Source organism: Pinus tabuliformis, chromosome 1_1 (assembly GCF_031772625.1).
Source record: "Pinus tabuliformis cultivar Carrire ecotype Pingquan chromosome 1_1, CPIR1, whole genome shotgun sequence".
NCBI classification, from domain to species: domain Eukaryota; kingdom Viridiplantae; phylum Streptophyta; class Pinopsida; order Pinales; family Pinaceae; genus Pinus; species Pinus tabuliformis.
In genome coordinates this window covers 537,263,949-537,281,301 of record NC_142297.1, presented here as the reverse complement: position 1 = coordinate 537,281,301, position 17,353 = coordinate 537,263,949, and the positions used below count along the sequence as shown (strand labels likewise).

Below are 17,353 nucleotides of genomic sequence, written 5' to 3'. Positions count from 1 at the left end.
CCCTAAAAGTTTTCCAAGTAGCTGAATCCATATATACAGTCAAAAAACTAGTTTAAATAACACAAATCAAAATTTCACTTCAAATTTTTCCAATAACTCCATCACTTGAAAGTCCAAAAAATCACAAAAAACAACTCAGTTACAGTGAATAAGATGAACTGACCACGATTGCATTGATACGATGAACAAAGTCCAACCTACTGCTATTAGTTACAGTGAATAATATGAACTGACCACGATTACATTGATACGATGAACAAAGTCCAACCTACTACTATTGAAGCCGGCTGCCACACATGCGCATGCCGAAGTAAGTCGAATGACCCCCGCCCCCCCGCCAAACTATTTGGGCAGTTCCTATTTCAGACCCTATAGAAACATAAATGAGCGCTAAGTACCTGTGACAGGACATTCGTGCATCTGAAGGCATGCTACATATGCATGAAAGCCATACATCTCCATGCATATTCCGGCAACTCGATCACCCTACCTCCGGCAAGCTCCAGTGTTCAATGTATCTGCGACCACTGTCAGACCTGTCCCGTCTCCTCCTGCAACCTCCGTTGGCTTCCTCATCTACCACCGTTTTCCAAATTCCGTTTTATTTTGAATTTAGTAAAGGCGCTAAAGGAATTCAATTTTGAATTTGTAATTTCGTTCCGTCCATATTTTATTTGGTTAGAAGGCGGCTTTTTGGCTCTTGTCTTCTATTTTCGAACTACTGTTTCAATTTTTGTCAGCCCTGTCCAATTCCGCACCTGAAAGGTTCTGGGAAACACTTGGTGAAAACAGAGGATATGGCTATGGGGCACGAAGATCAGAGGTGGAGTCACACGCCCCAGGTTCAAAACGACACAAGTCTGCTTATCTGTCTGCTGGCAAGGAAGTTGAACAATTGAACTCACAGTTTTCATCAGCCACAGGGACGGGCCCAGTTCCTGCTCTTGTGAAGGCTGTTATTCCTTGGTCTGCTAGGAGGACAGCCTTGTCATTGTCAAAGAAGGATCGAGTTCTTAAAACGGTTTTGGGGATACTTGACAATTTAACCCCGGAAAACTTTGATGTTCTCAAAGATCAACTTATAACCTCGCGTATCAACTCAGCAGACATTCTGCTGGGAGTAGTATCTCTAATTTTTGACAAGGCGGTGTCTGAACCAGCAGTTTGCCCCATTATTGCTGAGCTGTGCCTTTATCTATGGTGGGAACTACCTCAATTTCCATCTGAAGAACCGGACGGTAAACCAGTAACATTCAGGCGGACTCTTCTTAACACTTGCCAAGAAGCGTTTGAAGGAGCAGATAATCTGCGAACTGAAATTAAAGAAATGACAGTCCAAGATCTAGAAGCCGAACGTCAAGAAAGGGAGAGGATGGTTAGACTTCGCACTCTGGGAAACATCAGGTTTATTGGGGAGCTTTTCAAGCGCAAAATGGTACCTGAAAAAATTGTTCATCATATTATTCAGCATTTGTTGGGTCAGAACGCGAACATTCCTCCAACTGAAGAAAATTTTGAGGCGCTTTGTCTGCTTTTCAATACTGTTGGAAAAGAGCTTGAAGAAAACCCCATGTCCCGTAGTATCATTGATTCTTACTTCGTCTGAATGGAACAGGCAAGTAACAATCAACATTTTGCAAATTCTCAACTGAGATTCATGGTTCGCAAAGTTCTTGATTTGCGTGCTAATAAATGGGTCCCTAGATGCGAAGGGATGAAAGCTAAAACTCTATAAGAAATCCATTCAGAAGCTCAACAAAAGCAAGGTATAAATCCCAGAACAAGAAGCATGTGTAATGGTCGTGGTGCGCCTGGTTTTATGGGTATGGGTGCTGGAAACAATTTTGGTATTGCAATGTTCTTGGTTCCCGACTTTCGTGCTAAACAAAAGCCACGTTTAAGGTGTGGAGCAACAAACTACATGCTTAGGGGTCGTGCTAGAAACAGTTCTGGTATTGGGATTGGCCGGAGGTTTGATGCAGGGAATGCTCAGAGTGCCTCTGGTTTCGAACATTCCTGAAATTAATAGGGATGGTTTAGAAAGCCTGCATCGTTGGATAGGAACAAAAAAAGAAAGATCTGCTGATTCCCCCTGTTTTACTTCCAAGTGAAGAACAGTCCCAACCACCTGTTTTCAGGATAAGTATTGCAACTATATAAATTTTGCAAATTATGAAAAAAGGAAAATTTTTAGTAGTTATAGATACTGTCTATGTATGATGGCCAATAATCCAGACTGTAGTGTACATAAACCAGGAAGAAAAATATACAAATGCTATGCTAGAATAGAGTAGAAGTTGTTGATGATGATTGCCAGTAATCCAGGCAATGGTGTGTATAATCCAATTCTTCATAGAAATGCTATGCTAGAATAGAAGTTGTTTATGATGATTGCCAGTAATCCAGGCTCTGGTGTGTAAGATTGGAATCGTTCATGTTGTATTATATACAACTTTTAAGTTATCAATAGAATGTTTTCAGCAAAGGTTAGAGTACTGTACTTGTATTTTTTAATGTATAAATAGATTTAATCTTTTGAAAATCTGGTTAGGTAAATTACAGGACAACTTGCAATCTCAAGAATTTTTGCTGAATTTTAAATAAAACCTTAAAAATGGTCAAAATATAGATTAGTTAAATGTGTTTTAAACACAAGATTTTTTTATTTTTATTTTTCAGTTATTTTATCTTTTTTTTTTTTTTTTTTTTTTTTTTTTTCCGAAGAAAAAAGCCGAGCTTTTCTATTAATCAAAAAATAAAAAAGCTACAAAAGGAATGAGTTAACATTCAGCATGGATTGCTTGTGCCATAGAGATATTTAAATCTCCTCTGTGGTACCGTATCTTTTTATCAAGAGACTTAGAACTGCTCTCCTGACCGCGGCCTGTAACAGCCATATTCAAAAAATAAACATTTCAAAGCTGTCTCATAGTATCTGGGCCTCCTTTTTAAACAGGAAAACAGCCCATAACATAGTATCAACAAAATATAGTAAGCAAACTGTCTCTCCTGCTTCAGGAGCTTTACAAACATGTTCAGACAAAAAAGAAAAAAGATGTTTTTAAGAGTACGGGGGAAGATCCGACACACGGATCTGATCCTGAAACTGCTCTGTTATCCTCCAAGATCCCAGAATCTGCTGTAAACCTGCTTTAGATAACCGGTCGGCTTCTTCATTTTTGTCCCTGTAAATATGAGCAATGGAGAAAACATTAAAGTGAGTCTTTAAACTTTGGATTTCTTCTAGCAGAGGCATCAACATATAATTCCTGCATCTAAATTTCCCGATGACCCAGTTTACCACATTTGCAGAGTCTCCAAAAATCTGAACTGTGAGGATATTTCTATGGATGAGCCAGCATAGGAGAAGTTTTAGGGCTGATAATTCAGCAAAATTGTTTGTGCCCATCCCAAGGCCTACTGAGGCTTTTAATGAGTGAGAAGGACTTAGATGGATTATAATTCCGGCACCCGTGATATTGTTTTGAGCTGCCCCGTCAAAAAAAGCCCAGGGGATGCCCTCTCTGATGACAACATCCTTTCGCTGATTTGCAGATTGAGGACTCTCCGGTTCAGGAATGCTAGCTAATATGGCTGAGGCTTGAATAGCAATGACATTTGCTGGGGTGACCCTTTCTTTAAAAATGCATCCATTTCGGGCAATCCAAACACCCCAACAGACAATAGGTGGTAAATTCCTTAGGTTTTTCTCATTATTTTATCTTTCTTTAAGTCAAATTGATATTGAAATAAATTAGTTAACATATATATTTAAATAGTTTATTTAAATGATTAAAATATATATTTTTTAAAATGTTAATTATTTTTCTCTTTAAAATTATAAAAAATTATGTTATTTTACATGGGCATCTAAATATTGTATTTATGGTTACAAGAGCCAGAATGAACTATTTTCACATTTCCTTCACACTGGGTTGTAACATCAACACTGTATTGAACAGAGTGGGATTATTGATATTTTACAATGTTTTTAGTTAAAACTAACTAAACATAGATATTCATTTTTGTTTTTTGTTTTCCATTATAGTAGGCATTCATTTTTATTTAAAGAATATTTTATTTTTATTTTAAAAGAGACACTTGTCCACTAGAAATTGAGCAGAGAAAGAATTACACATCTCCCATATATTGAGTTGTAGAATGCACCCCTCCTTGCAACCATGTGACCAAACCCTTTGGAAACATTCTCTGTGAAGATTAAATTGGCTAATTTATATGTTATAGCATGTGAGAGCATGCATATCCTCTTTATCGAAATTTGTATGTTACTTTATGCAGGATTTATAAATGCCTTTTTCAAATATATAATATGTTATTATTAAGAGGATTGTTTTAATAAGGATATTAAGTAATTAATAACTTAAAATTAGCCAAGATTTTTTTAGCCTTATATCTATTAAGTGTTAAGAGGGATTAAATATTTTTATTCCAAATATATTTTAAAGTGCAAATTTTAAAAAAATGTTAAATCCCTATCAACAACGCTTTATGGATTCAAGATTAAAATGGATTTATGTTGGTTTCAATGGTGGGTGATTTGTACATGATCAATATTATATGTGTTTAAGATTAATCTGATCATTAGCAATTTATTCAGGTTCCTTATCTAATTGAAGGTGTAGAAAATATCATCCATATTAAGTATCAATGTTATCTATTTTCTTTAGTTTTTAGTTTTTTTTAGCATAATTACACAATTGGTAAACTATCAAAATTATTTTACTCAATTTCCTTGGTCTATTAAGAAGATATGGAATATTATTTAGAAATATATTTGAAGAGTTTATGATAAATAAGTTGGATAAAAATAAAATAACAATGTTAAATTAATTTTTATTTCATTGTAAATGTGAATTTGTATTTTATTTTATATTTCAATTTTATCTTAATATTTATTTCTATTTCTATTTTATTCAATTTCTATATCTATTTTAATTTCAATTTTAATTTATATGTCAATTTTTAACATATTAGTTTTAATGTGCATTAATCAATAAATAATAAAGAATGCATACTTAAAATAATGCATGACATTAAAATCAATACATTAATTTTATTATATGCAATTTTACAAACAAAAATAACTTTTCATATCTTTAATTGTATTATTATTAATATCTATATATATATTAAAGTATTATTATTAATTGAATATATATATATATAGATAATATTAAAATATAGTGAAGTGGAAAAAAATAAAAAACAACTATCTTTTAGAAAACACGTCTCTAACCATGATGCCTATACAACCCATAATCAAAGATGATATTTGTCCTCCATTGGACCTCTTCATTTCTAATGCGTAAGAACCGTTGTAGATTGCAACATATTTCAAGTATTTTCTTGAACAATATACGGCCTCAATATGGGTGGGTGCGGGGTAAAATATTAGTGAGTTTATTATCACATGATTTAAATTCTTTCATCATGTTTTTTATATTACTATTATTTAGAATTATATATATATATATGAAAGGGAAATAAATAAGTATGATATGTATAGATTTATGGTAGTGGTATTAGAAATTATAAGAAAATACAAATATTTTTGTAAATATTAAATTTGTGGAATATTATATATGTATGATTGTTTTACAAAAGGCATTTCTTTAACTTAAAGCATTTTTTAACATTCTCTCAAACACCAAACTTGTGGAACATTATATATGTATGGGTGTTTCACACAAGGAACTTCTTTAAGGTAAAATGTTATTCTTATGGAATAAATAAAGAAGTTGACTTATTTTCAAGAATTTAAATTCTTTCACTATGAGATGGATTTTTTAACTATCATTCACAAGCTAATCATCTCTTAACACTTTAAAAAAATTAGAAATTAAAAATGACTACAAAATAAAAATTGAGACGAGTCATTTTGGTTCATTGGTCCTTTGCTTTCTTCAATGTTCCTTGATGAAAAGGTGTGAACAATGAAACAACTTGATCAAATACTACTTAACAAAATAACTTGATTGTGAGCTCCCAAACATAGTTCTTTATACAATTTTTTCTCATACTATGTTCATACTTTTATAACACAAACAAAAGAGGAATGAAACATTTCAATTATTCATGTCTTGAATATTCTAAATGAAAATGTGTGAATAGCATGATTACAATAAGAAATAATACAAAGAAGAAATAACACAAAGACTACTCAGGAAATTTGATGCTTCAATAATAAACTCAACTAGAAGGCATTTCCATATCCTCCTATGAGTGAATTTCATATACATTGTGGATGGAACTCTATTCTTGAGAGATCATCATTGGGAGCCAACAAGTCATCATTCCTACAAATTGTTGAGGTGATGACCTTCTTGTGCACTTTGGACTATGGATCTCATGTGAACTAGTGGTTTCCAACCTTTAATTAAAATATACCGGTGACCCACAAAATTGTCTTCATACATAATAAAGAAATTTAATTTCCTCCTAATCCTATAGTCCTCGGACGAATCTCTTTATATATCACCACTACATGGTTCTCGAAAGATCCATTAGAGATAAAAATCAAGGTTGATTTAATGATGAACATGTATTTAATGACCTCCTACATCACAAACTCCCACCATACATCAATTCATGTTTACCCAATATTTATTTTTTATTGTTTTTGTTGGCTTAACCCATGGGGGATTTGAACCTCGAATCTCATGATTTACATAATACTTCATAAGATGGCGATTTCCAATTGAGCTTTCTCTTGTGGGCTATGTTTACCCAATATTAAACAATATAAAACCCTAATTTATTTTGACATTCCCTTTCCCCCAATTTGAGGCTATGCTAGTTAATTCATTATCTAATATTCATAATGATTAATAAGCTTTATAAGACTCAAAACACATTGGGCAACCTGATTAAATCACTTAATGCATTTCACCAACAAAATCTTCGTTTGGTTAATTTTCTCCTTTACAACTATTTTAGCTAACTCACATAAGAAAAAAAAAATCAACATCAATTCCATGCTAGATAAACTCTCATGTCCTCCATTTTTTGTCGTTTCTCTTTCAAATTTCCTAGGTACATTGCCAGAACTACATTGCAATTGTTGATTTATTACCTCATATAAATAAGATGTGAGATCATCCTTTATGTCCATGTGAAAAGCAATGTGTTTATTGATGTCTCACTTTAAAAAGGTATGAGGACGCAAGGAACATTTAGAGGTGAGATCATCCTTAATGGCCATGTGACAATCAATGTGTTTATTGATGTCTCACTTTTGCAAGGTATGAGGACATAGGGAACCATCAAATCTCATCATATCAAAGTGCTCTTAGACTTAAGTGGGTCCACAATGAGTTTGTGGTGCGAATATGATAGGGAGTCTCTCAATAAGATGCCAAATTGGCATTGGGACATGCTGCATGCTATATTTATCCTAGCCCATACTGCATCTTCATCACTGAATGATCCCTTTATATGTTGGATGGATTAGACCATTTAGATGGTGTTACTTTTATATGACCAATTATCTATAACAACCCTTGGTTGATTTTCCATGTAAACAAAATAAGACCAAGGTCATGAGACACGTATTCCAAGCTTAATGGCCGACAAACATCATAGTGGGTATCACTTGTAGTTTATTAATGGCTATTGAAATTGGAAAAGGCATTGGAAAATGCAAAGAGACAATAATTGACAGTAATTTATGAAAATAAAGGAAAATACGAGAAAATGAAGGTGAAGAGACACAAATATGCATGCAAGGGATATTAGAGGAAAAATGAAGGAAAATGAAAGAAAAATGAAAAAGGAAAGGAAGAGACTGAACATCAATTATAAAAAGACATCAGAGAAAAAATATATAGCTTTTGCTCATCTTTTGATCAGGATCAGCAAAGGAGAGAACAAGCACTTGGACAAGCTAGCAAGGAAAGCAAGGGTGCGCAAGAGGAGCCTTGGACAATGGGAAGGATGCAAATTAGCTATGGATTGCAGGTGACAATGTGCATGTGAGATTTAACATGTTGGTTTTTGGATGCATGGTACATGCATGTGGTTCCTTGGTTACGTGTTTTCATTGGCTCCCTAACTTTCCTATATGTGCATATCTTCCGTATATGCACGTCGTTTATGTATCTGCATCGTATATGCGCAAATTCCATATACAGAAATTGTGCATATATGCAAATTGTGCATATACGGAAGATATGCGCATGTCTTCCATATATCCCTAATTTTCCTGTATGTGCATATCTTCCATATATGCACGTCGTTCATGTATTTGCATCGCAGATGGGCAAATTCTATGTATAGAAATTGTGCATATACGGAAACTGTGCATATAAGGAAGATATGCGCATATACGGAAATTGCGCATATACGGAAGATATGCGCATGTCTTCCGTATATCTCTAACTTTCATGTATGGGCATATCTTCTGTATATGCACGTTGTTTATGTATCTGCATCGTATATGCGCAAATTCCATATACAGAAATTGCGCATATACGGAAACTGTGCATATATGGAAGATGTGCGCATATACGGAAACTGGGCATATACGGAAGATATGCGCATGTCTTCCTTATATCCCTAACTTTCCTGTATGTGCATATCTTCCGTATATGCACGTCGTTCATGTATCTGCATCGAAGATGCACAAATTCCATATACAGAAATTGCGCATATACGGAAACTGGGCATATACGGAAGATATGCGCATATCTTCCGTATATGCCCAATTTCCGTATATGCGCAATTTCTGTATATGGAATTTGTACATATCTTCGTTTATGCTTCTGCATCGTATATACGCAAATTCAATATACAGAAATTGCGCATATACGGAAACTGTGAATATACGGAAGATGTGCGCATATCTTCCGTATATCCCTAACTTTCCTGTATGTGCATATCTCCCGTATATGCACGTCGTTCATATATCTGTATCGTAGATGCGCAAATTCCATATACAGAAATTGCGCATATACGGAAACTGGGCATATACAGAAATTGCGCATATACGGAAACTGGGCATATACGGAAGATATGCGCATGTCTTCCGTATATCCCTAACTATCCTGTATGTGCATATCTTCCGTATATGCACGTCGTTCATGTATCTACATCGCAGATGCGCAAATTCCATATACAGAAATTGCGCATATACAGAAACTGGGCATATACGGAAGATATGCGCATATACGGAAACTGCGCATATACGGAAGATATGCGCATGTCTTCTGTATATCCCTAACTATCATGTATGTGCATATCTCCCGTATATGCACGTCGTTCATGTATCTGCATCGTAGATGCGCAAATTCCATATACAGAAATTGGGCATATACGGAAGATGTGCGCATATACGGAAACTAGGCATATACGGAAGATATGCGCATGTCTTCCGTATATCCTTAACTATCCTGTATGTGCATATCTTCCGCATATGCACGTCGTTCATGTATCTGCATCGCAGATGCGCAAATTCCATATACGGAAATTGGGCATATACGGAAGATGTGCGCATATATGGAAACTGGGCATATATGGAAGATATGCGCATGTCTTCCGTATATCCCTAACTTTCCTGTATGTGCATATCTTCCGTATATGCCTAGTCGTTCATGTATCTGCATCGCAGATGCGCAAATTCCATATACAGAAATTGCGCATATACGGAAATTGGGCATATACGGAAGATGTGCGCATATACGGAAACTGGGCATATACGAAAGACATGCGCATGTCTTCCATATACCCCTAACTTTCCTATATGTACATATCTTCATTTATGCTTCTGCAGCGTATATGTGCAAATTTCATATACAGAAATTGCGCATATACGGAAACTGTGCATATACGGAAGATGTGCACATATACGGAAACTGGGCATATACGAAAGATATGCGCATGTCTTCCATATATCCCTAACTTTCCTGTATGTTCATATCCTCCATATATGCAAGTCGTTCATGTATCTGCATCGTATACGCGCAAATTCAAAATACAGAAATTGCGCATATATGGAAACTGTGCATATACAGAAGATATGCGCATATCTTTCGTATATGCACAGTTTCCGTATATGCCCAATTTCTGTATATGGAATTTGCGCATCTGCGATGCAGATACACGAACGACGTGCATATAGGGAAGATATGCACATACAGGAAAGTTAGGGATATACGGAAGACATGCGTATATCTTCCGTATATGCCCAGTTTCCATATATGCGCAAATATTTTGTGTATGCACAGTTTCCGTATATGCGCAATTTTTGTATATTGAATTTGCGCATATACAATGCAGAAGCATAAACGACGTGCATATACGGAAGATATGCGCATACAGGAAAGTTAGGGATATACGGAAGATATGCGCATATCTTCCGTATATGCCCAATTTTCGTATATGCGCACATCTTCCGTATATGCGCAGTTTCCGTATATGCGCAATTTCTGTATATGGAATTTGCGCATCTGCGATGCAGATACATGAACGACGTGCATATACGGAAGATATGCACATACAGGAAAGTTAGGGATATACGGAAGGCATGTGCATATCTTCCGTATATGCCCAGTTTCCGTATATGCGCACATCTTCCGTATATGCACAGGTTCCGTATATGCGCAATTTTTGTATATTGAATTTGCGCATATACGATGCAGAAGCATAAACGACGTGCATATACGGAAGATATGCCCAATTTCTGTATATGCGCATATCTTCCGTATATGCACAGTTTCCGTATATGCGCAATTTCTGTATATGGAATTTGCGCATCTGCGATGCAGATACATGAAGGGCGTGCATATACGGAGGATATGCACATACAGGAATGTTATGGATATACGGAAGACATGCGCATATCTTCCGTATATGCTCAGTTTTCGTATATGCGCATCTCTTCCGTATATGCCCAGTTTCCATATATGCGCAATTTCTGTATATGGAATTTGCGCATCTAAGATGTAGATACATGAACGACGTGCATATACGGAAGATATGCACATACATCCCTAACTTTCCTGTATGTGCATATCTTCCGTATATGTCCAATTTCCGTATATGCGCACATCTTCCATATATTCACAGTTTCCATATATGCTCAATTTCTGTATATGGAATTTGTACATATCTTCGTTTATGTTACAGAAATTGCGCATATACGGAAATTTGGCATATACGGAAGATGTGCGCATATACGGAAACTGTGCATATACGGAAGATATGCGCATGTCTTCCGTATATCCCTAACTTTCCTATATGTGCATATCTTCCGTATATGCACGTCGTTCGTGTATCTGCATCGCAGATGCGCAAATTCCATATACAGAAACTGGGCATATCTGCATCGCAGATGCGCAAATTCCATATATAGAAATTGGGCATATACGGAAACTGTGCATATACGGAAGATATGCACATACAGGAAAGTTAGGGATATACGGAAGACATGCGCATATCTTTCGTATATGCCCAGTTTCCGTATATGCGCACATCTTCCATATATGCCCAATTTCGGTATATGCGCAATTTCTGTATATGGAATTTGTACATATCTTCGTTTATTTTTCTGCATCGTATATGTGCAAATTTAATATACATAAATTGCGCATATACGGAAACTGTGAATATACGGAAGATATGCGCATATCTTCCATATATCCCTAACTTTCCTGTATGTGCATATCTCCCGTATATGCACATCGTTCATATATCTGCATCGTAGATGTGCAAATTCCATATACAGAAATTGCGTATATACGGAAACTAGGCATATACGGAAGATATGCACATATACGAAAACTGGGCATATATGGAAGATATGTGCATGTCTTCCGTATATCCCTAACTATCCTGTATGTGCATATCTTTCGTATATGCACATCGTTCATGTATCTGCATCGCAGATGCACAAATTCCATATACAGAAATTGGGCATATACGGAAATTTGGCATATACGGAAGATGTGCGCATATACGGAAACTGGGCATATACGGAAGATATGCGCATGTCTTTCGTATATCCCTAACTATCTTGTATGTGCATATATTCCGTATATGCACGTCGTTCATGTATCTGCATCGCAGATGCGCAAATTTCATATACAGAAATTTGGCATATACTGAAGATGTGCGCATATACGGAAACTAGGCATATACGGAAGATATGCGCATGTCTTCCGTATATCCCTAACTATCCTGTATGTGCATATCTTCCGCATATGCACATCGTTCATGTATCTGCATCGCAGATGTGCAAATTCCATATACGGAAATTGGGCATATACGGAAGATGTGGGCATATACGGAAGATATGCGCATGTCTTCTGTATATCCCTAACTATCATGTATGTGCATATCTTCCGCATATGCACGTCGTTCATGTATCTGCATCGCAGATGGGCAAATTCCATATACAGAAATTGGTCATATACGGAAGATGTGCGCATATACAGAAACTAGGCATATACGGAAGATATGCGCATGTCTTCCATATATCCCTAACTATCCTGTATGTGCATATCTTCTGCATATGCATGTCTTTCATGTATATGCATAGTTTCCGTATATGGGCAATTTCTGTATATAGAATTTGTGTTTCTGTGATGCAGATACATGAACGACGTGCATATACGGAATATATGCACATATAGAAAAGTTAGGGATATACGAAAGACATGCGCATATCTTCCGTATATGCCCAATTTTTGTATATGCGCACATCTTCCGTATATGCACAGTAGACTTATTAGATACCTCCAAGTATGCATGATTAGTCATAGTTTTTTAGGCTTCTTTAGTTCTATATTGGTTTTTTATTTCCATGTTAAATGATCAATTATGTTGTAAATATACAAATCAAATTCTCTTTTTTTATTAATATTTCGTGAATTATGTTTGAATGTCAAAAAAGTTATAGTTTTACCATGAATCTGGTTTTTCGAGGATAAACCAGAATAAACCAAAACCAATACATATGAATAAACCAAAACAAATATATCTTTTTAATAAATAAGTAAAAATTAACCCCAAAAAATTAACAAAAATTCAATCTGTATTTCAAATAAATCAAAACTTTTAAAACCACAACTTCATTCCATATTTAAACTTTTTAAATTCAAATTATCTCAAAATTTTAAATTTTAAATAATATTATATTCACCATCGTGGTAAAGAAGACAAGTCAATGGAAACTTTTCAGCATACAAACTTTCACAATGTTTTAATGTAATTACATTCGTAATGCGTTTCCCTTTGAAAACAAGTCCGAGCTACCACCGTGTGCAATTGTGTGCCTTCCATTCTCTATATTAGAGGATAGAACTATCTTATACCTTCATATTGATACTTCCATCGACATATCAAGGGGTTAATAACTCCCAAGCAGCTATAATGGTAAAGAAATCACCAAAAACAAGAATTAAAGGGGGAGCGTTTCAGTAGATCAGCCATGGCAATGGCGATGACAGAGGAGGACTTTCTAAGTAGCCTACAAATAACAATGTAGGCTCCTTTTGTTGTGTGTCCAACCAAGATTTAAGTTATGTTTCTTGAACTTGATATTGTTAAATTTAATTTATGTTTCTTGATTAGTTTAATATGTTACATGGAAAAGCTCAATGAAAAGTTCTATGAAAATATAGCAAAATAATACATCAAATGAGAAGAAGAAGAAAAAGAGACAATATGCTAACAATCTAATCTGGAAAAACAACAAACGAAAACGTCATTGGAGACTAAGGTATTTTCCGTTAATGAAACAACTTTAACATCCCTATGGGGGTCGAAACTTATGTGGATGATTTTGGAGGAGTTTGTAAATCATGGTATAGTTGCAGGGACCTCACAGCTTTTTGTAGAGGAATTCCTGATGTTTTTATTCTTTTACGTTTTCTTTAGACACCCTACTTTCCAATAGCCTATTTAAATCTAGACTTCTCTCGAATGTGCACTTAAATTAATTTAAAGTTTATTACAATTTTTAAATTGAAAACTACATTGGGAACGAATTGTTGGAGAGTGATTTGTCGTTGATGCTAGAGCCATGGCAGGATTATGGCATATTGTTTTAGCATTTGATTTCTCAGATTCTTATAATTTATTTCTGAGAATGAATATATATATATATATATATATATATATATATATATATATATATATATATATATATATATATATATATCTATATCTATATCTATATCTATATCTATATATATATATATATATATATATATTCAATATTAAAAAACATTGTTTTTTAATAGGAATTATTTTTTAAGAAGCAGGGATTGTTTTCTATTATTGTATGTTATAGTTGTGAGAGTGACATATTTTTGTCATAATAGTCAAGATTTAATCTCTACCCTAATGTTGATATTGAGATTGAGGGAATACTTTGATATATATGTTAATATGACATTGCATTTGCACATATTTATATCTAAATATCAAAGGTTTAATCTCTACCTTAATTTTGATGTTTAAGGTTGAGGGAAGTTGTGATAGCTATGTTAATATGGAAATTAAATGTTGTTGTTAGCTTTGACGTTAAGGTTGAGGGAAATTGTGATATTAATGTTAATATGGAAAACAAATAACAACTTAGTTCATCCTAACAACTTCCATGTTCCACACTAGAGACATTTATGAAATCTTCTTATCAACTCCAACATTATCACACTATCATGATTCCATGTCCATAAACTCATCATAGTCTACTATCTTCTCTAACATATATTGATTTAGTGGTCCTCCCCATTCTAGATAGATTCTCTATTTCATCATTTTGGAATGACATTATGGATAGATTCTTTACTTCAACATTTTGGAATGAGATTGAGAGAAATTGTGATATTAATGTTAATATGGAAAACAAATAGCAACTTAGTTCATCCTAACAACTTCCATGTTCCACACTAATACATTTATGAAATCTTCTTATCAAACTCACAATAGTTCCCATTATGCACCAAATATTGTTAGAGTACCATGCCACCAAACTTATAAAGTATACAATAGTTCCCATTATGTCATTATGCACCAAATATTGTTAAAGTACCATGCCACCAAACCTATAAAGTATGAAAGCATTTTACTTATTTTGTTTTTGAATGCTTAGAAAATACATTTTACTTGTTTTATTTTTGAATGCTTAGAAAATACATTTTACTTGTTTTATTTTTGAATGCCTAGGAAATACATTTTGCTTGTTTTATTTCTCAATGCTTAGAAAATACATTTTACTTGTTTTATTTTTGAATGCTTAGAAAATACCTCGATATCTCAGGTTAGAGGTGTGCAATATGATGAAGTCTTGTCATTAGATGATTCCAAATTCTTGTCATTAGATGATTCCAAATTGTTATCAAGTTGATGTCACATCAACTTGAAAACTTACATTTGAAAGTTAATTTCCAAATTAACAAAAAAATTGTCATAAATGATGTCTTATATCACCTTTATCTCACAATACTTATGTATATAGGAGTATTCACAACACACTTAACACACCTAACATATAAATTGTACACACCCAACATACAAATGGTTTGTTATAGCTTAGATATATCTATTAAATCAACAAAATATTAAATTATTAATATTAACATTTAAATAAACATGCATATTTACATTAGAAAGCTTACCATTTTGCAAAAAATCAACACTTGTGTAATAATTTTTCATTTAAACAATGACCATTTGGTAATACATTGGAGTAGTCTTAGTAAGACTCAAAATCAAATCTTCGAGTTGTCACATAAAACCATGAGTATATCCAACTACCTACAAGTTAGATATATCAATAATTTTTTGGTTTAATAAGAGCCGAAATATTGCCAAAAAAAATGGTACCTACTCTTATTTTATCATAACAAGCTAAACATATCTCCTTATAACAATAGAACCAGAGTGGAAAAGAAAATTGCTTATAAGTCTCTTATTCACCCAAATTCTACCAACCTAAGAAAACCCTTATACAATAACAAAAACAAAATTTATAAACTTAAACATTTTAAAATTAAAATTTATTATTACTCAAACAAAATTTTAGAACTCAAGATAATCTAAAACTAATATTTATTAATCCATTTTCACTTATAATTACTATTTTTATTTGAGAAGCCAACATAAGACATTCGAAAACATTTTATTATGAAACGCTCAATGATCCTTTTTATTTTATTTTTAAAAGAAAGCATAAGACATTTGAAAAAAGAAATTACTAAAAACCCCTTAATATTTTTTTTTTACTAGAAATTATCTAATCATTATGAATTATAGTAATTATCTTTGATTTTATATACGACTTGACATTTGCCAATATTCAATTAAAAAAATTAATCATTTTTTCAGTATTATAGAAATTATCTAATCATCATGAATTATTGTAATTATCTTTGATTTTATATAAGACTTGACATTTTGTGAATATTCTATTAAAAAAATTAGTAATCCATTTTATTCTTTATTATTTTATTATAAAACTCATTATATAAGAAAGAAATATAAGACATTTCAAAATGTTTTATTACAGAGATTTGAATTTGAATTTTATTCTTTATTATTTTATTCTAAAACCTGATGTATTATCTTGATAGAGATAGTAATTATATCATTTTTTTAATATTTAATATTATATAATATATTTATTTTAAACCCACATCGAGGAAGTTGAAAATATATGAAAAAGGGGTATATTAGTGGGTCTTAAAACCCGTCATTTATTTTGATAAAGATAAGGAAGATTACATTAATTTTTTAGATTCTCTTAAAATATATAAAAATATATATATTTTTTATTTTGATATTGTTTAAAAAAATTAAAACCCATCATATATTTCCATAAAGAATAATTTTTTAATATTCTTAAAAAAAATTATATATATTTTTATATTTTGATATTTGCTATAGGAAATCTCTAGAAAGTTTTTTTTAAATCATTTTCATTTTATAAAAATTATTTATATTGATAATTTTGTTAAAGATGGTTTTTATCAAATCACTTCTTATTTTGGTGAATGATGAATGAATAATTCCACGATAATTCTGGTGAATGATTGATTGATAATTAATCATTCGTTGGAATAATTTGAAATAAACCCCAAGATCAAACTTCCAATTACTATAACGCGCTTCGAATCCTTTGAAAAGGATTTAAAATTCCTTTAAGAAATACATTAAGAAAAAACAATAAATACATTCGGCAACAACCAGACATGAAAATCAATTTGGAAACCGAAATTTTCAGAGAAATGATTTACCCAAAAGCTCACTGCAACATAACATTTGGGCCTCCCCAGACTAATAATCCGACTTCGGATTATTCAGCCATGGGTAGCATCGAATAATGATAACTGGA

General features: G+C 33.1%; 1 pseudogene; it reads left to right on the top strand.

The window, feature by feature from the left end:
• Positions 1-460: 460 nt before the first annotated feature.
• Positions 461-2,401, top strand: LOC149214173 (eukaryotic translation initiation factor pseudogene; annotated as a pseudogene).
• The last annotated feature ends 14,952 nt before the right edge of the window (positions 2,402-17,353 follow it).